The sequence below is a fragment of the Dasypus novemcinctus genome, chromosome 16 (genome assembly GCF_030445035.2).
Source record: "Dasypus novemcinctus isolate mDasNov1 chromosome 16, mDasNov1.1.hap2, whole genome shotgun sequence".
NCBI classification, from domain to species: domain Eukaryota; kingdom Metazoa; phylum Chordata; class Mammalia; order Cingulata; family Dasypodidae; genus Dasypus; species Dasypus novemcinctus.
Window position 1 is genome coordinate 27,672,791 of NC_080688.1, and position 20,962 is coordinate 27,693,752.

General features: G+C 43.5%; 1 pseudogene; it reads left to right on the forward strand.

Moving 5' to 3' along the window:
* The first annotated feature begins 3,072 nt into the window (after positions 1 to 3,072).
* Positions 3,073 to 18,898, forward strand: LOC105746949 (small ribosomal subunit protein eS1-like; annotated as a pseudogene).
* The last annotated feature ends 2,064 nt before the right edge of the window (positions 18,899 to 20,962 follow it).

Below are 20,962 nucleotides of genomic sequence, written 5' to 3' on the forward strand. Positions count from 1 at the left end.
AAAACCAGGATTATGTGTGTGCGTTTATGTTTCTGTGTTTCCAAGTTCAATACAGGGAACATGTGTGCATAAATGAATTTACTGGTTCCCCAGCAGACAGGCTGGGTTGCCTTAGAGCAGAAACCACAAGCACCCAGGAGACTCTGGCAGAAGGAGCCTGTCCCCTGGTGGAAGACAGTGATTGGAGAAGCTGCAGGCTGAGGGCTTTTGCCAGGAGTGAAGGTTCAACAAGCCCTGAGCTGCTTGGTCTTAGGACCAGGCCGGAAAGAAGCTGCTTTCCAGGCCCCACTGGCTGGTAGGGGAGAGTTCTGATGCCAGGCGGGGCTGGGCTCCCACGCCCCTGCAGGGAGGCCTGGGTGCTCCACGGCGGGAAGCTCACTGGCCGCAGGGGTGTTGCTAGAACTGGGCAGAGGCAGGTGATGCTGTGGCTGTGCTCCCCGCCCCAGGTCCAGAACTCCTGATTCACTACAGCATGATTACAGCGAGAGGAACCAGGGAAAGACAGAAGAGGGGCAGGCCAGCACCCAGCCAAGGGCAGGAATGATCCATTCAGGAGAGCATCAATCCCTTAATTACCAAAGGAGAATGGTATTTACAATAAATATGCTTTAAAAGGAATCCATGGGATGACTATGATAAGGATGAAATTATTTGGGAAAGGGTAAACATAAGAGTATAGAATGGTGAATACTTCTACAAGGAAAAGAAATCAATATCAATCAATCCATTTCACGGTAAGATCTCTCATTTCGATCAGAAACCATGAATTCTTTATCAAATTAAGTAACAGCAACTGTCACTTTTCAATCTCTCAGGCATGCTCCGAGGAAAAATAAAAACCCTGGGAAACTCAGGTGCATTGGAAATGAATGCTCTGAAATACTTGTTGCATGTAATTGCAGTTAGGTAGCATTTTTCATCATTGCAAAGAATTACTATTAAAATGCGTGTACCCCAGATTTTAGGTGTGCTACATTCTCAAGGCAGCTGCTTTCTGACAAATAACCTGTGACGATTTCATAAGCTAGGGTTCGGAAGCCGCAGTACGCCACATGCGAGGCTCAGCTGAAGCACTCGGTGGTTTTTAAGGGTTTGTGAAAATGTCATTAGGAAAACCACAGGCGTCTGCGAATGTGGCACTTTCCCTCCAGATGGGGGGACCTCAGGGTGCCCCGGGGTATTCACAGGTAGATTGATGCTCACTGTCAGAGACAACCCCACACACACCTACGATGGTCTTTTTCACTCATGCAGGAAAAAATGTTGCCAGTTGCATGGATTAAACGACGAATGGCTGCCAGGTTTGGTTATACCCCTGGGCATGCTTCCAATTGCTGGTGGAAACTTGGAGACTTCACTTGGCTGAGAATGGGTGCATGGCCCCAGAAGGTCATGATTACTTTGTTCCAGAGGTGTGTGCCCTGACAAGATATTCTTCTATCATTGACTCTAGGTACTAAACACTAAGCACCATTGGCTCCCTCTCGAGAGCGTTCTAAACTCTCTGCCGCCTCCCTGCAGTCAAGCTTTCCCTGAAAGCAGCCTGCTGGCCAATCTGATGGCATCAGTGGTGAACTCTTCAATGGGTGTTAGATCGATCAGCCAGTGATGCAAAGGGTAATGGGAAAAGGAAAATGAGATGCCAATCATACAATCTGGACCGTATTCTTTCATACAATCTGGACCGTATTCCTGGAAGAAACAGCTAAGGACACAGAAGTACAGCAGCAAGTCATTGACTTGTATCTTTATAAAATAAACCGTTGACCTTTTCTTCTTTGGAAGTCCCAAAGTCAAAGGTGGCCATTGGAATGGGCTATGGTGGAGGGTACAAAGGCTTTGGAATCTGGCAGATCTGAGCTTCGGTGGGCTCTGAATATGCCATGGGCCATGTCCATGATCTTTGGCATGTGATTTAACATTTCTGAGCCTCGGTTTTCTCCTCTGTCAAATTAGGGAAACAATATTTTCCTCGTGGGGCTTTACTATGGATTAAATGATACGTGGCAGGATGGTTGTAAGAAGTATCAATTGGTGTGCACCCCTCAATTCACACACTCACGTGCACAGATGAGCACACACAGGCACACTCAGTCCCTTTTACTCCGTCCATGCTTTACTTGATTTGCTAATATCGAGGCCTCTTAGACCCAAGTAAGAGTAGCACCAAAGGGAAAATTCATCATATTCTCAGCTTTGGATTAAAAAATAAACCCTCACTGAGGGAACAAGGTGACAAAACATGAGAAGACTGCTCGTTTTGTCAGCTAAACCTCTTTCTTCCACACTTCCACCCCTCCTGACTAGAGAAAGGTCCTCTGACTGGGGAGGGAAGGAGGAGAAAGTTAGGGAAGAAACAGTGTTGGACAAGCCCTGAACCAGGGCTTCCCATGACCAGGGCCCTTGTTTGTAAATGCTAAAGCTGGTGAAAACTAAAGAGAAAAGAAATACATTGGACAGTATGATGGTTTGAAGCTATATGGACCCCCAAAAAACCATGTTCTGAAAGCTAATCCATACCTGTGTGTGTAAACCTATTAGGGGCAGGATCTTTTGATTAAGTTACTTCAGTTAAGGACCTTTTGATTACTTCGGGAAGGCATGGTTCAGGGTGGGTCTTAATCCTCTTACTGGAGAGCTTTATAAGAAAATGGAATTTAGATGAAGAGAGAGGAAGCCACAGAAGCCAGAAGCTAAAAGCAAGGAAACCTAGAAGAGAAGGGAGAGACCTTCAGACACCATCATGTGCCTTGCCGTGTGACAGAGGAGTCCAGGGCCGCCCGGAGCCTATCTCTGGGGGAAAGCATCACTTGATGAAACCCTGATTTGGATACTTTCACAGCCTCAGGAACTGTAAGCTTATACGCTAATAAATCCCCATGGGTAAAAGCCAACCCATTTCTGGTATGTTGTCTTTGGCAGTTGTAGCAAACTGAGACAGAAGGATATTAGGAAGGCTGGAAAAAAGAGTTGGGAAAATGGAGAGTGGTCAAGAGCAGGTTTCCTCTCAGGAGCCTCAGGATATTGCTGGTCAGAGCAAAGGCAGAGGCACAGCATCTCATGGCTGCAGCCATGCCACCAGACGGTGAGGTTGTGGAAGTGGCTCCTGGAGGAAATGATGTTTGTGGCACTGGCTTCAGCCTGCAAGCCCTCAGTGTAGCACCCAACTGGCAGCAGCATCCGGCCTTTCAGGCTCCTGACGTGGAAGGCGGGGCCTTCCTTCCACCAACTCCCCAAATGGCCAATGCTGTGACGCAGGAAGGAAGTACCAACTCTGGAGGAAAAAAGCCAAAACAACCCTGCCAAATGTCCACAGCAGTTCCCTAGTGTCTTTCCCCCCTTTTGGGATTAGCCCCAAGAGGTATGGTGAAGGGGAGCACATTACAGGAAGAGGGAAGGGGGCTGGGATTCCAGGGCAGAGGGGCTGGGGGCTGGCTTCTGAGAAGGCACCCTGGGCTCTAGGCCTCTCTGTACTTGCCAGCAGAGGTGGATTAGCCATTCCCACGAATGGCATCAGAAAGTTCCAGTTCAGAAGGGCCAGCTATAGCCCTGAGCAGCCAGGAGGACATGCCAGAGTTCCTGGGCTCTGACAGAAGCAGAGAAGGGCTGAAGACGTCGAGGGGCAGCAGAAGTGGCGCAAGCACCAGGCAATCGGCAGGTGGACAGGTGGGGCGTTCTCCAGGGCTTGCCATCGCAAGGGAAGGTCGTACCCCAGACAGACTCCTCCCCACCAGGCCGTGCTGAAACGTGGAAGCTGCTCCACAGGGAGGAAAGGGGTGTGGGGAGCACTGAATTTTCTGACTTTAAAACCTGAATGAAGAGCCTAAAACTGACTGTTCTTTGCTGGCAGGCCAAGGGAGGTTTAGAGAGAAAGCTGTATTGAGTTACAGAGAAGGAAGGACTGTAACATTTCCCTAAATATCTGAGTCTATGGCTTGAAAAACTGTGTGTGCTATGTCAGTGGTTCTCGAGGAGGGGCGATTTTGCCTCCCAGGGACATTTGACAATGTCTGGAGACATTTTTAGCTGTTACAGCTCGGAGGGAGGTGCTGCGGGCTTGTAGTGGGTAGAGGCCAGAGATGCTGCTAAACATTCTGTAAAGCACAGGGCTTCCCCCAAAATTAAAAATTACCTGGCCCTACACGCCAATAGTGCTGAGGTTGAGAAATCCGATGCTATGGGTAGGACCTCAACTGGGGATTTTAGCTCATCATCATGTAGCCTATATGTACTCTACAGATAGATTTTCAAAAAATCCTAGATCTAGAATTAGAGTCCTGTCATCAGAAGGCAAGATCTGAACCCTCTGAGAGAAGCAATGGGTGCAAAGATGAAGTGGAGGGGAGCAGATGTAGCTCAGTGGTTGAGCGCCCGCTTCCCATGTCCAAGGTCCTGGGTTCAATCCCTGGTACCTTTACAAAAAAGAGATGAAGTGGACCCTTGGAAGTCAAGGTGGGTGTCAGAACTATCACTGATGGTGAAAAATCGGTTTTGGAGGAAGAGGCTCCATATGGAGCTTGAAGAAAGGACAGCTCCCAGCCCTGAGTCTGGACCTGCAGTGTAGACTATACTGCAGATGTGGGGCAGGCTTAGAGGTATGTGGAAGCATTGAGTGCCTGTGGTCCCTAAGGAACCCAGGTTTGGGCAAATGCTTCTGGTTTTAAAGTCCAGAGGCAGGGCCATAACTGTGGGAATGCCCCTTGCTCTTTTAACCTGTGAGAGCTTTCACTTTCTCCTTACCCCGGATCCACAGTTCTCAACCAGGAAATTTTGTTCCCCCACCCGCCAAGGGATATTTGATATTTCTGAAGACATTTTTTTTTGCTTGTCACAACAGGGAGGGGTCTGCAGGGATCTAGTGGGTAGAGATCAGAGATGCTGCTAAACATTCTACGATGCACAGGGCAGCCCTCCTCTCGCATGAAAAAGAAGTACTGGTCCAAACGTTTAGTGATGCCAAGACTGGGAAACCCTGCTCCAGCTCAGCAATCCTTTCTTGGTTAAGCATTAGAAGAGTGAGGGGGAGTTGTTGTTGTTTTTTAAACATTTATTTATTGATTTTCTCCCATTCCCCTCCTCCTCCCCCTGCCATGCTAGTTTTGCTGTCTGTCCATTCTCTGTGTCATCTTCTGTATCTATATCTCTTTTTGTCTTCTCTTCTCTTCTCATTTTTTCTCCTCTAGGATTCACCGGGATTCGATCCTGGGGACTTCTGGGTCCTCCTGGTGAGAAAGGAGAGAAAGGGCGCCTACACGGCCAGCCAGTGCCCACGTGGTGAGCCGGGGACCTGCGACCAGCCGAGCACCTGCGCGAGTGCCCACATGGTGAGCAGGGGAGTTTTAACACAATGAATGAAATCCTGGCCTCCGGAATTCTGTGTAATTGTTCTAAGGCGTAAGTTTTCACAAGCTCTCTTGGGGATTCTCCCATGCGCTAAGGCTGGGGAACCCTGATCTTGTTCTATCCAGGCCTGTGAGAGTTGTCTGAGTGGAGACTGCCTGCCAGTGTAGGTACTGGCTTGGTGCAGGGAAAGCAGACTAAAGCAAGCACAAGTGTGCACTCCAGTGGAGGGAGGTGTAGCCTCAAACATATCCAGATCACCTGCCGCACTGGGGATAGGTGAGAGAGAAACTATGTGATGTCACAAAGATTCACCAGTAGAATACTCGTGATGAAATATTGACTGACCTTCATCCACTTCATTCATTCATTCCCTCAGCATGAAAGTTTCAGTGCTCTAGGACAAAGTGGAACTAGAGATTTTTTAAAAAGTGTGGACTTTTAAATGAGAAACAAACAAATACGGGGGGCGGGGCGCGTGAAGACAAAGGTGTTAGACCTCTTCCTGCCACCAGATAGAACTCTTCTGAATTCAGAGGAAGGCAGCAAAGTGCTGGGAGAGAAACAAGGGAATTCCATGTTGGGATGAATTGGTGGATCGCTGGGTTAGCATGGGTAAATGGAGGTAGTGAGCGTACCTAAGACCAGCGGATCTGTGGCCACAGGGACCCAAGAACCTGGGTTCCCTCCTGTATCTTTTCAGTATGGGGGTGTGGAGGGGGGGAGTAGCTGTAGAGGTGGAAGGGTGACAGCACAGATATGGATGAAGAGTAAACAAGATAGAATCTTAGTCTTCTTTGACCTGAGAAAGGTAGATTATTGGAACGTTTCTCCAGCCCCAAAGAGGAGATAGGTTGAGGGAGGACACTGGACCCCCAGAAATGCTGGTAGGGGGCAAAGAACTGGAGACAGGGCCCAGGGGATGCATTGGAGAGGGTGCCACATGATGGGATGACAATGGCCACAGGCCAGGAGCCTGCCTAGGTCCTTGATGCCACACAGCCTTCCAGAGTTTAAACGTCCCTCAGAGGGAAAGTTGGGTTGGAAGGGACTCGAAAGCCTGAAATGACTGAGCAAAACTGCCCTTGAATGGGACTTGAAACAGAGATTGAGTCAAAGAAAAATGACCAATGTTATGATTTCTTGCAGACTTGAGTAAATGACTAACAAGACAATGCAAACTTGCTACATCAAAGCCACCAGTACTCGGTAAACCAAATGGCACCAGCCTTATTTGCTCAGTTGCAAGCAGTGAGGCTCTCAAAGTGTTCCCTGGGAATGTAGGGCCGCCCTAGGAGCATGGCTCAGCTCGGGCCCTGCCTGTGTCCTCCGGGCCCATGGGCTTCTGATCTTGCTGGTTGACCAGGAGTATCACACTCCCACAGGTGCCCTGTTTCCAGCCCGGCACGGGCCTCAGGGGAGGGAGGGCCGCCTCTTTCCCTTCTGCTCTTCTCTACTAAGCCTGGGGCATTCCCCGCGGTGCAACAGAAGAAATAGGAGAGTATGGATGTCATAGTCACAAAGTCAAATGTGTAAAAATGACACTTCCTTTATTTCTCTATAACTAAACTTAGTTCTCGAGCCCCCGTTTTTGCTGGTGGCAGAAAACTCGTCATTGTCAATTTAATATGACCTACATTTACTTAGAATTCCTTGCCTTATTTTGTGTACATACCTCAAGATTTTTTCCCTTCCCCTCTGGTTACATCTCTCCTTGGGTAATCTAAGAATCAACTAGGTATTAGCAGAAAGGAGCATCTAGTTCTTTTTTATCTGGTTCAATTCAGTATTGCATCTATTGCCCAAGTAAAGCCCCATTTGTATATTTCTGTCATCGAATTTGCCATGCTTCATCTCCTGCTGCCGCTTCCAGGTTCCTACTGCTTTTTTGTGTCATTTTGCTGTGTCAATTCTCTGTGTGTGCAGTGCCACTCCTGCGCAGGCTGCTCTTTTTTCACATGGGGCAGCTCTCCTTGAGGGGTGCACTCCTTGAGCTTGGGGCACCCCAATGCGAGGATGCCCTTGCATGGCGTGGCACTCCTTGCACGCAGCAGTACTGCACGTGGGCCAGCTTACCACGCGGGTCAGGAGGCCTAGGGCATCGAACCCTGGACCTCCCGTATGATAGGCAGATGCTCTGTCCGTTGAGCCACGTCCGCTTCCCCCTGGTGCTTATCAATATTCAGGTTTACATAGGTCACTCTGGGTCTGCTTAGCACTGCCCATGATCACCAGGCCTCTTCAAGGAACCCTGCCCATCAGTTCTCTCTAGTTTCTTCTCGAGGGCTCAAAAAGCTTTTGGATGGGTATTGCGTATGAGCTTTTTCTAAGTCGTCCTAAGGCAACAACCCTGCCCCCCAATATCAATAACTTATGATCATAAAGGTTTAATTTTCACTGACCTTAAACATCAGCTGTGACTTTGCTCCATGTCCTTTTATATTAATAAATAGGATCTAGTTAGAAGGAGCAGCTTCTGTGGAAGCAAATATTTTGAGCAAATAACATAATCTGTTGCATTCGCTTGCCATGCTGAGTTAGAAAAGCCTTGAAGCAGAGAGGAAGATGTTCAGGCCCTCTCCTGCTGAGAACACCATGCTGCCCCTTCCAAAAGCCACGCATTGTTAGGAGGCTGCTAAGAAGGTGCCCCTTCACTTCAAGACCAGCTGCCCTCTCAGGCGTTCCCCCTCTGACGTCCCCCGACCTATCAAGGCTTGGCTATTTTCTCTTCCCCAGAGCTTAGCCTAGAGCTGTCAGAGAGTAAGTACTCACTAGCTTATATGTTCTGGCCATGATCCCTCTAGAACATTCCTTCCCATCAGCTGTTTGAATGCTCTCTCCTTTTGGGGACATTGCTAAGGTGTCATGATGCATTATTTCCTGCTTAATGGTTTATAGTCTACTCTTTTCTGAGTTGTCCCAGTCACTGGAGTTCAAAAATCTTTCACTGCGTCAAAAAGCAAAAACAAAAACAAGCTCTTGCAATAGAAACCTTCACCTTTCAGCAACACTCTTATCAGTTTTAAAAATATGTAGACTTTGAATGACATTGCAACGACAGATACAAGCCATTACAAATCTTGCCACAGCCTACAGAACTGGGTGGGAGAGAGTGTAAGCTACATTGTAAACCTTAATCCACGCTTAGTGGCAATGCTCCAAAATGTGTTCATCAATTGCAACGAATGTACCTCACTGATGAAAGATGTTGTTAATGTGGGAAAATGTTGGAGGTGTGGGGAGAGGGCCTTATGGGAGTCCCCTCTATTGTTTATGTGACATTTGTATAATCTAAGTATCTTTAAAATAATTTTTTTGAATAATTTTTTTAAATGCATATGTATATATATAGGCTTGGGTGCCTGCCTGCCACACGGGAGGTTCCAGGTTCAGTTCCTGGTGCCTTCTAAAGAAGACAAGCAAGACAGCGAGTTGACGCTACAGGCTGGTACGGCGAGCTGATGCAACTAGATGATGTAACAAGATGACGCAACTGAAGAGACTCAATGAGGAGAGACACAAAGAGAGACACACAAGGAGGGAGCCGATGTGGCTCAAGTCAATGGGCACCTCCTTCTCACATGGAAGGTCCTGGGTTCAGTTCCTGAAAAAAAAAAGAAGACAAAGAGACACAGAGAACAGACAATAAGCACCAACAATGAGGGGGGTAGGGAAAAATAAACAATCTTAAAATATATATATACAGGCAAACTTTCAACTGATGCCTTCGTTCCTGGTGAGTCTTTCCTTCTCTAAAGCTGTGGATATCACTGATTTAATGGATGGAGCGCAATACAACAAAATAAGTTGGGTGGGGGGGGGGGGAATTCCTGTACTCATTTTCTCAGAGTTTTACCCTCCCGCATTTTTTACCAGAATTTAACAAAATTACAAAAACAGCAGAAGAGAATTACAACAAAGAGAATAACATAAACAAATGCCCATTTGTCCTTGGCCATTCTCTTCCTTATCTCACTCACCCTGGCTTGTCTTATCCCAAAGTGTTCCAAGCATCTGCACACCCCACTTCCCAAAAGATTTGTTCTGACCCTCTCACTCTAACAATATGTTTATGGTAATATGATAAGAGATATATGTTCAAAGTCTAGGTTATCAAGTCTCATAAATAGCAACATACAAGAGACATCAAAAGCTCATTTGGCTTGGCAATGCTCAGACTAGGTCCTTATTTGTCTTTGTCCATTAATGTTTCGCTAGCTCTTGGAATCTAGTCTTACCCAGGGTCATTTTGTTATTATTTTAATAAGCTTCACAGCTTATTAAAGGTGGGTCAAGCCCACCTTCTCTCTCCAGTAATTTATCATCCAAAAGTCTGGTCTTTTTAAAAAGTTATATTTTAAGTGATAGAGCTATATGATCATATTTCAGTATATTTTTGAATTCAGTATAACACATGCATGATGACCTTTTTTTAAATTGAGTGCCTTGGTCCTACAGACCAAGTACTTTTGAAAAGACCTTTAACCATTCTTCCTACTAACCTTGAAAGGATATTTCCTTTCCTCTACCCTAAAAAAAAAAAAAAAAGTTCACTTAAGAAACAATTAGTGGAAAACTAGCCTAACAAGTGACCTCTGTAGCTGAACATAATTTTTCTGATCTCATGGGTTTCAAAGAGCCATTGAATAAGAATAAGATCAATGATCACTCTGGGGAGGCCACAGCCTTAGAATGAGGAGCCAGAAAATCAAAGTCAAAGCTCAAAGACGGCTGAAGCCTTCCACCATAAGGCTCACTCCAGATGTCATCATGGAACCTGAAGAATAAGCAATTACCTTTGTGATGCTGGGTCTGCCATCCACATGCTCAGTAACAAGCAGGCAACGGGCAAAATAACAAGCACCCAATCCATTATCAGGGGTAAGGCATCTCATCTTACTTTATTCCCATTTTACAGATTTGCGTGGGCATTTTGTTTTTAGGTACAAGCAAGATATAGCTCTTTACAGATTCAGGTCAGGGCATTTTTATTCTACTCACATAATGTCGTTGTTGCACTGAAAATCCAATGGGGGCTTTAGAAATGGACCGAAATAATAATTGTCAGTTATCACGAGCTTATTCAATTTCCTTTTCGAGCAACTTCCTTTTGGAACGGAGAATGACTGGTATTAATACTGGACTGTATGAAGACAATTAATGTCAAGCATGACAACCAAACTCTGGCTGTTTCAGGTTGTTAATATTCTACAAGTGTAATAATTTTCAAGAGCCTATTCATAAAGATTTTAGAGTACTGATGTCCATGTAATTTTTTATAGACTAATGGCTACTTCTGCATTTAATAACACCTTACATTTGAAACTGGCTTTGATAGTTTTTTTCAAGTGCTTTTCACTTAGCACGTCCTGTAACACTCCTGAGAAGCAGGAAGAAGGAGCCTTCCTGGTTCCCAGCCGAGGAACACAGACGGAGAATCAGACGATTTAACAACTTCCAGGGCTGATTAAGGGCGAGAACCCCAAAGAGAACTCAGCTCTTCTGATTTGTAGTGCCTTACCACTCATCTTGAAAAGAGCACATGATTTGGAGTCAGAAGACCAGGCAACAAACCTGGATTTGTACCTTAATACATCTGTGGCCACTTATATCACTGGGCTGCTGCGTAGTAAAATGAGCAGGGATGTAAAAATGTCACGCTAATGTGAACTCTTGTTCTGCCTGTTGGCACATACAGTCAGGCCACAAGGGGGCTGTGAGAGAATCCCCTCTTTGTGAGATGGTTTGGTCAAGCACCATTGCTGTGCCTCCACAGTGGTGGACCCCAGCCAGGGCAATTTCCCCCCCCCCCCAAGGGGGAAATGCCTGCAAGGACTGCAGACGTTTTGGGTTGCCCTATTGGAGGAGGGTGCAACTGGCATATAGCAGACAGAGGCCAAGGGTGTTTCCAGCCTCAAATTTCCATAGTGTGGCATTGAGAAACTACTCAGAGCAGAGGATCTTGATCAGTCCAGGGTCCATAGACTACAAGGATCAGGTATCCAGCTACAAAAATTATATCCAGGTATCCAGCTACAAAAATTATAGGCACTATTTATTAAAGCAGGGCAAATGTGCATTTTCTGTGACAAGGGTTCATGTTTCAATAGATTCTCATAGAGATCTGTAGTTTCAGAAGTGTCAGGACTCTTTCTCTAGGAATCTTTTAATTTTTTGTGTTAGGCAGTACCAGAGATTGAACCCAGGACCTTGTACGTGGGAAGCAGGTGCTCAAACCACGGAGCTACATCTGTTCCTCAAGGAACGAAATTTTTTTTTTTAGGAGGTGCCAGAGATTGAACTCAGGACTTGTACATGCGCAGCAAGTGCTCAACCACTGAGCTATACCTGCTCCACTTTCTGGTAGTCTTTCAACGTCCAGTGAAACTACTGCGTGCACAAAGTTTCATGTCTGCAAATCCTCTTTTGGAAGCAGGAATGGTGTGTCATATGAATGAATAGGATATAATGTTGCATTGACCTAGACTAAGTAATGACTAGGGCAAAGAAAGATGCACTGGAAGAATCAAACAGATGTCAAGGCCAGCATTTCTGGGACCAGGTAGAGAGTAATTAACACTCTTTGCACTCACCTCCATTTGCATTATGTCCAGGAAGAGAAAGAATGAGACTTGCAGATAGCTCTGAGAGCAACCTGCTCACCAGGTGAGAGAAAAGAAAAATTTTCAAGCCAGCATCAGACTACTTACTGTTAAGTAAGTCTACTTACTGTCTTCTGTGTCACCCCAGAGTTTGTTTATGTCCCTCCTTTGAGATTATACTCCCCAGTATTATACCTAGACCCAGGCCTGACTCTCTTACTAAAAGAAGCAGGAACCCCTGGTGAAAACTAGGCATCACATTCAGACATCCTGGCCAGGTGACTAGCAGGCAGATGTTTTCTAGAGTGAAAGATTCAACACTTTGCTCCAGTAATGATTTATTAAGATTGTAAGCATCTCTGAGCATCTGATGAAAGTTCTGAGCCTCTCCTCAGAAAACTGCACATGTGCCTCAAACACACCTAAAACTGCCTTTTTAAGACAGAGTTCTTGTTTGCTGTGATACACAACCAATTGCATCAGGCTGAAAGCCTGCCAGTGTTTCCCTGATTTCCTGTGTCCTGTACCATTTATTTCCTAAGCTCTTGCATCAACTCTAGCCCTTCTCTAGCTCAGCTTCTGAAATTACCCTCCTAGATTTTTGACAGTTGGGGGAAAAGGAAAGAGGAGAATACCTCCTGCTGACTTTCACATGGAATACTTTCTTTTAATGGCCGTGGACTGTTAAATTGTAATATATCCTTCTTGCTCTAATCTCTATGCATTGAACATGTCCAAAATACAAATAGTTATTTCTTGTATTACTGCTTGGTTCATATTGTTTTCCAGTGATGGATGAGTTCTACAGATGAAAATAACCTGCTCCTCTTTGTCTGTATCTATTAGTCAAAAAAAAAAAAAAGCCCAGAGGTAGATTATAATCCTTACCTTCAATCTCATTCTGGATTATTTTGCTCCAAATCAAGCCTCATTCCCAGAATATAAATGAAGTTTAGTGCAAATGAGACGGTTATGAATCTTTTAAAAGACTGCCTTAATATTAGTGAAGGAAATCCTATAAGGAAAAAAATAATAATAAGAAAACCAAACTTCCATAAGGAAAATGGATAAAATAGAGAAGCATGAGTAGGTTATATAGTTTGTCACCTTGCCCAACTCGGTCTAGTCCTGACATAACTGGAAGTAATCACATTGTTTTACAGCCACTCTGCTGCTGGCATGGTCTCGGTTCAGCTCCTAATTCAAGTGCCCATGTAACGAAAGCTACTGCTTCCTGTCATTCGCTCAGTAGCTAAGGAACTCAAAGCCGGATGTTCTCCCCTTCTTTGAGTGAGTGCTGCAGGGTCGGATTTTAGCTCATTGGTCGTAAGAGAGTAAGGCGGATCAACTGCTTCGTTCACTGGTAAGCATGTATTGAAGACACTCGTATCTCCAGAGAATTCAATACAGCATCTATCTTTGGAGCCAAACTCATTCAAAGACACTAAAGGAGAAGCAACACATCCTTCATCGTGCATGTTGGGAATCCAGGTAACAGTAAGGATTGCCATAGCACGTAAAGTATGGCTACAGCGTGAAGTCCATTGCCCCCTGCTTTGCAGAGGCTCCCGTCTTCTGATGGAGTCATTCAACTTTGCTGGCAGACTCAGGCACAGGCAGCTAGAGGCGGCAGGTAGAGAAGAAATGCACATCTTTCAGGGTAATGTTTTCAAAGTGTCAGGACATCTGCAGCAAATATTCTAGAATCAGGGGGGAAACCAGTATAGTCACGAAATATTTAGAACAGTTGGTTATGTTTTAGTGCAAAAAAAAGTGTAAGATGTTGGTTCTCTTGGGTATTAAGAGTTGGAGTATTTATGGCTAAGGGTCCATGCTCTGAAATCAGCACGTGTCCATGCTCTAAGTCTTTCACATCTGGGCAAACTAGTTTTTCTAGTTTTTCTGTGACTAGTTAGCTCATCTGTAAACTGCAGTTTACACAGGATCCCTGTTATGTGAGTTGCAGCAATTTAAGTGAGATATTATACATAAAATATTAAAGCTGTGACAGTGTTCGAAACAATCCTTTATTCAACATGTATTAAGTGAGCACCAGCAATGAACAAAAAAACAAACACCACCCTCTAGGTGGGATTTACATTTTATAGCCAGCGCTCAGTAACCGCGAGTGATGAGCAGTAGAATGGAAAATCTAATTGATGTTTTCTCTTGCATTCCAGGAAGCCTAAGGTCTATTTACCCAGGTGATTTGCTCAAAGACCTGGCCCACCTCTGGCGGGTTTGCCTGGATTTCTAAGGAACCCCATTCTCTTCCTCAGCCTTTTAAATATTGCTTCAAATATGACATCGCCGGTGGCCAAGGACCTGGAAAGCCCATTTGACAGGTGTCAGCCATAGTGGTCCGAGTTTGTCCAAGAACCTGATCACCCATCAGGCCCTTAGCCGACGTCCCTCAGGCGTCGTGCCATCATGCCGGCCGAAGGGCCACCCGCCCAGATTGCTGGAGCTGTGGCGGATACAAGTTTTTGGCTTCCGTGTGACATTGGAAACCGTCGGCCTTGATAAGGACAGGCACTCTTGCTTCTGCCTCGGCTGCGTGTCTGCAGGCAGTGAATGAAAGCATCACAGATGCTTCTCTTGGAGCTTGCTGGCTGAGGCGGGGTCACCTCACTGTCTGTCCCCAGCACCTCACAGTTGACGGGTGTTAGCTAAAGGGACCCGACACCTGAGATAGTGGCATCCGTTGTCCCGTGGGTAATGGCCTTGCCAAAGTTGCTGACCCCTCTTTCTGGTATGATATAATTCATTACCTTTTAATCGTTTTCACATTTAAGATTGCATGCACGGCTATGCAAATTAGCAGAGGCTTATAAGCTTGGGATTTGCAAGAAATTGAGCTGATCTACAATAATTCGTGAACAAGCAAGAACTTAACTAAAACTTTAAAATACATTCCACAGCCCTGGAAGAATAGTTCTGACTACCATTAGGGAAAAAATCTGTTTGTTTTTAAGTAAAATAATGGTTAAAATGGTTTCGTATGGAAGATAGTTTTTAAGCTATCTGTAAGGTGTAGCAACATTACATAATTATAGATATCCAGCTGAGGTTCTGAAATGAATCTTTAAAATAAAATCTATGAGGTTAGCTTTGGAGGATCTCTATGATAACTTTTAAAAGAAATAATTAATAAAGAAAATATTTAGAAGACTTATAGACCTGAAATGTAACCCAAATAATTATATTTGGTTCAGGTTCTGAAATTATTTTCACATTCCAAATTATGTTAGAAAATGTTGAAGTTTGCAATTAAAATGCATTCTTTGATTTGCTGAATGGAGTAAATTTTAAAAATCATGTCATTTCAGTTTGGCTTAGACTGCAGCTCTCTGGAAAGCTCATGGGGTTTCTTTTGGCTCCGTTATAGTTACTGCCAAAGCACCACAAACTTCATTCTAACTGCACGATTCAAACTTTCTTCTATCAGATATTTTACCAAGTCAACAATATGGTATAAAATGGTCTCCTTTGAGTTTTCATCTGAGGTATCATAATGTAATCATAAAGAGAAAAAAACATATATGATATAATCCACAGACTGGGTGAGAAAGCTCCAAATAACTGAGAGTGGAAGGTTTGCAAAATTCATGTCTTCAAAGTTAGGACTGTGTAAGAACTAGACGAAAATGTAATAGTTTGCCAGAAAAAGCAGAAAAATATCTTTAAAATTTGATATGCTCCTTTCCTGAATATTTATTTCACATTTAAATAAAACAGCAGTACAGCCTTGTTGAACCTTGGCACAACCCAACTTGAAACAGTATTACAATTGGTTAGATGAGCAACTTCTTTGAAATAGGATATTCCAAAAGGCTGAAATTTTTTTGCATTGTTCTTCCAGGTGATAAAATAAGTCTGAAAAAATTACTTATCTTTTTGGTATTAATTGGTTTCAAAAGCATCCTTAAATAAAAGTGACTCACCAGCCATAGCACAGTATTGCAGTCTTAAGGAAAAAGTAAACATAATGCTTCTGCCAGGGAAACCTCATTTTTCAGTAAGATAGAGAGACATTAATGTTGTTTGCTTTTATGCATTTTCCTCTTAATTCTAACAATAAGATCACAATGACAGAAGCATGAAAACAAAGAGCCAAGGAAGACAATTGGACTAATGCTTGTGCCAGGTAACCCTAGCTAAAGGACCATTTCTGCAGGTGATATGGAACATCATAAAGTATATCTTTTATAAATAGTCAGTGTTCTGCTTTCATTTCAAATGCTCAAGCCGATGTATAACAAACCACAGCCCCTGGCAGTTTAAAGACCTTGTGTAGGCTTGAACATGAACTGGTAGATCTGGAAAGGGTCTAATTTCTCACCTTACAGGTGAAGAAAAAGACACCAGGGAAGGTGAATCTGTGTGATTTCAGATAAAACACACAGATTGAAACCGTTCGACCAAGTCCCATGCTTTTCCCCAACCCCCGTACATACACACTCTGCTAACTCTTCTCGGAATCAAATTTGCATTAATCCAAAGATGGGCAATTCATTTTGTCCAATGTGCCAGAGAGTTGGTCTCTCCACTGAGCCTCTTTTCTCTAACACTCAAAGGCACTCACTTACCTTTAACCTTATCTGTCCCTGCACGACTTTAAGAAAATGAAAAGGGCAAGTATATGGAGCTCTGCCCTAAACGTCAGTGACTTAGTCCTTGAGAATGACCTACCAAATGGAAGGTCTTTCCACATACCGTGAAAGGTGCTTTACACCCTCGTGGCCAACTCTTACTGCTCACCAAAAGTGAAAACAATGACAAAAATTTCTTATCTGAAATCACACGGATGGGGTGATGGAAACATTCTGTATCTCATTGTGTTGATGGCTTCTTTGGTATATGTAACTGTCAGAATTCATAGGACTGCACACTTTCCCAGGTTCAGGGACATAAAATAATTTCAGAGTAAAGTTAATTTTTAAATAAGCTGTTGGGAATATGGTCTGATGTGAATTTGATGATAAAAGCTTCTTCTCGGTGATTAATTCTCTTGTTACCTAATGAATCATATTGTAAAGCTGTGGGATTGTTAGACATATTTTAAAAGGATTATCCTAAGGTAATTTAAGAAAGCAAAACCAAAATAAGTGCTTTACAAAGGATGACAAAAAGGGAGCAAAGAAGAAAATGAGCCATCTATTTTTCTAAAAATTTTTATTTTTTAAGGATACTTAGATTACCTAAATGTTACATAAAAAATATAGGAGATTCCCACATGCCATGCTCCCCACATCTCCCACACTTTCCCATATTATCAATGTCCCTCATTACTATGGTACATTCATTGCAAATGATGAACACATTTGGAGCACTGCCACTAGGCATGGATTACAGTTTACATTGTAGTTTATACTCTCTCCCACACAATTTTGTAAGTTATGAAAAGATATATAATGGCCTGTATCTGTCATTGCAATGTCATTCAGGACAATTCCCAAGTCCCAAACACGGCCCCATATTACACCTGTTTTTCCCTCTCCCTCCCCTCAGAACCTCCAGTGGCCACTGCCTCCACATCAATGATAGATTTTTCTCCCATTGCTAGAATTACAATGAGTCTATAGTAGAATACCAAAAAGTCTACTTTAGTCCATAGTTTGTCCCCCATCCTGAGGATTCTGGGATGGTGATGTCCATTCCACCTTCATTCCCATAGAGCCAATGGATGGGACTTTCTCACTTGCAGTTGTGGACTCTCTCAGTTCCTTATTATGGTCACTGTCTACCATAATCTCATTGTTAGTTGTCCTAGGTGAGACCAATGAACTGGAGACTAGGTGCTGCATCTCTGTTGAGATCCAGGGCCCAGCTGGCACATGGACAGCCCAAAGATTTAAGTTGCTTGGTCATACACCTACCAACTCTAGTACTAATTACAGGTTCAAATAGAAGGACAAAAGAACCACGTGTAGGGAAACCACAGATGAGTCCAACTCTGTCACACTGGGGAGCATAAATTCCATAGTAGGGCCCACTGGCAAGGCACCTAATTCCTGAGCTAACTGTCCTGACTATAGTGTCTGGATGTCTCCACAGCCCTCAGGAGCCCTGCTATTTGGGGTAGATCTGCTTTGGCAGTCAATGAGATCCTGCTGAAATGTACTTAAGTGTAACCCCTGGAATGAACTCCCAACTCACTTTGAAGTCTCTTAGCCTTTTAGTCATTTGTCTTTATCTTTTCCCCTTTTTGGTCAAGGTCTTTTTCCAGTTTCAGATCCATCTATTTTCTAAGAAAGACTAGTATTATGTGAAAGCACCAGCAATGTTTAATATAAGAAATATTGGGAAAACAAGTTACAAGAACTCAAGGAGCCAAAATTGCATCTGATGGCCTTAAGGTTCATATTTTTGAAATGAGCCTTGCTGATGTGAGGAATGATGAAGTTGCATTTAGAAATTTCAGACTAATTATTGACGATGGTCAGGGGGAAAACTGCCTAACCAAATTCCATGGCGTGGATCTCACCCAAGACAAAATGTGCTCTGTGGTCAAAAAATGGCAGTCCATGATTGACACATATATTGATGTCAAAACTACCAACGGTTATTTGCTTCATCTGTTCTGTGTAGGTTTTACTAAAAAATGTCGCAATCAGATTTGGAAGCCCTCTTACACTCAGCACCAACAGATCCACCAAACCTGAAAGAAGACGCTGGAAATCATGACTCAAAAAGCATAGATAAAGTACTTGAAAGAAGTGGTCAATAAATTGAACCCAGGCAGCGTTGAATCCAGACATTGAAAAGGCTTGCCAGTCTTATCTGTCCTCACCATGACATGTTCATTAGAAAAGTAAAAATGCTGAAGAAGCCCAGGTTTGAATTGGGAAAACTCATGGAGCTTCACAGTGAAGGTAGTAGTTCTGGAAAAGCAACTGGAGGTAAGACCCGTGCTAAATGATGGATATGAGCCACCTGTCCAAGAATCTGTTTAAAACTCAGCCTTTTAAAAGTGACAAATAAAAAATCCTATTTGAAGAAAGAAAGAAAGAAAGAGAGAGAGAGAGAGAGAGAGAGAGAGAGAGAGAGAGAGAGAGAGAGAGAGAGAGAGAGAGAGAGAGAGAGAGAGAGAGAGAGAGAGAGAGAGAGAGAGAGAGAGAGAGAGAGAGAGAGAGAGAGAGAGAGAGAGAGAGAGAGAGAGAGAGAGAGAGAGAGAGAGAGAGAGAGAGAGAGAGAGAAAGAAAGAAAGAAAGAAAGAAAGAAAGAAAGAAAGAAAGAAAGAAAGAAAGAATTGCCCCCCTACATAAATGAGATAGGAACTGAAGGATTTCTGCTTAGCAATACATTTTAAAATATGAGATTGTGTTGAAAAGGTGAATTGAATTCAAGGTTCTTCCCTTTCCTCCCCAGGAAATATCTGAAAACTGATCATCACAGATGTGAGGAGCAGAAAATCTTTTTATCTCCTTGCTGAGCAGAGTGCCCCCCTCAGTCCATAGGCAAAGAAGAAATACCTTTTAAAAGCTTACTATTTTCTTTTACTTAGTTTTCATCTGATTTGACTGTTACCTAAAAATATACTCCTATGCAATAGCATCTCATCGTAATTAATCCGCACTTCTGGTCAATTCTGGTGAACTGTCTTCAAGTATGCCACTTCAAATCGTCTCTCCCCGATCTTCAGGGAGAATGGCTAAATGCAGTTGCCCTATTTTAATGCAGCCCAATGCTCTTAAACCTGATGCTGTCTCTTGGATCTGGATTAGGCTTGATGTGGAAGGCACAGAGTCTAAGCAGCTGAAAGACTTAAACACTTGTACCAGAATATCACGAAAACAGAACCTCCCCTAGTCTACAGCACGAGCTCAGCGCCTGTGACTCAAAATGAAAGAATTACTAGGTGGGCAGAATTTCACACAGCAAATATTAAGCAAGATCAATTAGGCCCTTTGCCAGTGCTGTTGGTTCTTTAAACAACAGAGCAGAACCACCCTCTGGGGAGTATACTCTCTGCTTCCAGAAACCACACTGCTGTGGGTGAGGAGGTGTCCGTCATCTTACATGCTGATGGCATACACAGCTTTCAAGAGGTCTGCCATTCTGAGCCACCTTCCTCTTGGCCTTCTTTGTCTCTTTTCTTTACCTTTAGAAACTTTCCGGTTTCAACTGTGACCCACAAGAATTCAGGACAGTAAGTTACTTAATGACCAGAAATTAGTAAAATAAATTAGACCTTTCTTTCTCTGAAGCCCTTCCTCTGAGGTTATTATCAATCATTGTGTTATGTCTTTTTTATCCCCTTTGATCCAGTATACTGCCATAAAAATAATATAATATTTCATGGAATTTTTTCTCTATGGATACAGATATATATATGTAGATATAGATATAGATATTTCATCTATATGCATAAAGAATGAAAATAAGTGTGTGCTTGAGATGGGCAGAGGAGTAAGCAATGGCAAATATCATAAGCCAGGGTTCTTTCTTTGTGCTGGAGCTGAAGAAAAGCAGGTGGTACAGTGGTAAGTAGAGATGCTATGAGGTCACGCTTATAGGGATCTGCATCTAAACTCTGTAGCCTATCTGATGTGTGACCTGGGTAGACTGGCAAGCTGTATTAAATCTGTTCCTGCATCTGCAGAGGAGAACAATACCTACCTGGCAATGTGGTTAAAATAATAGAATGCCTGTGAAGTGAACAACGAAATAATCAAACAATAAAAGAAAAGTGCGATTGGCAGGAAAATCATTGCAATGGCATTTCTACTCAACTTTTGGAGCCGCATTCAACTGCTGAATTCCACGATTCTGTTAGCTTGAACTCTGCATAAGAGTTCATGCTTATATGATGAGAATCAATATTCACGCTGTAGGCTCCAGCAAATGACCTCTCTGGGATTTTCAGAGCATCATTCAAGGGAGGCAATGAAGCTTGGTGAAAAGGTTTTGGCACAAAGCACCACCACATTAGCCATGTGACTTTGGGAAAGAGATGTTCATTTCTTTTTTTCAATGGAATTATGCTGTTTCTAGCCCTCTCAAAAGAAACTCAGAAT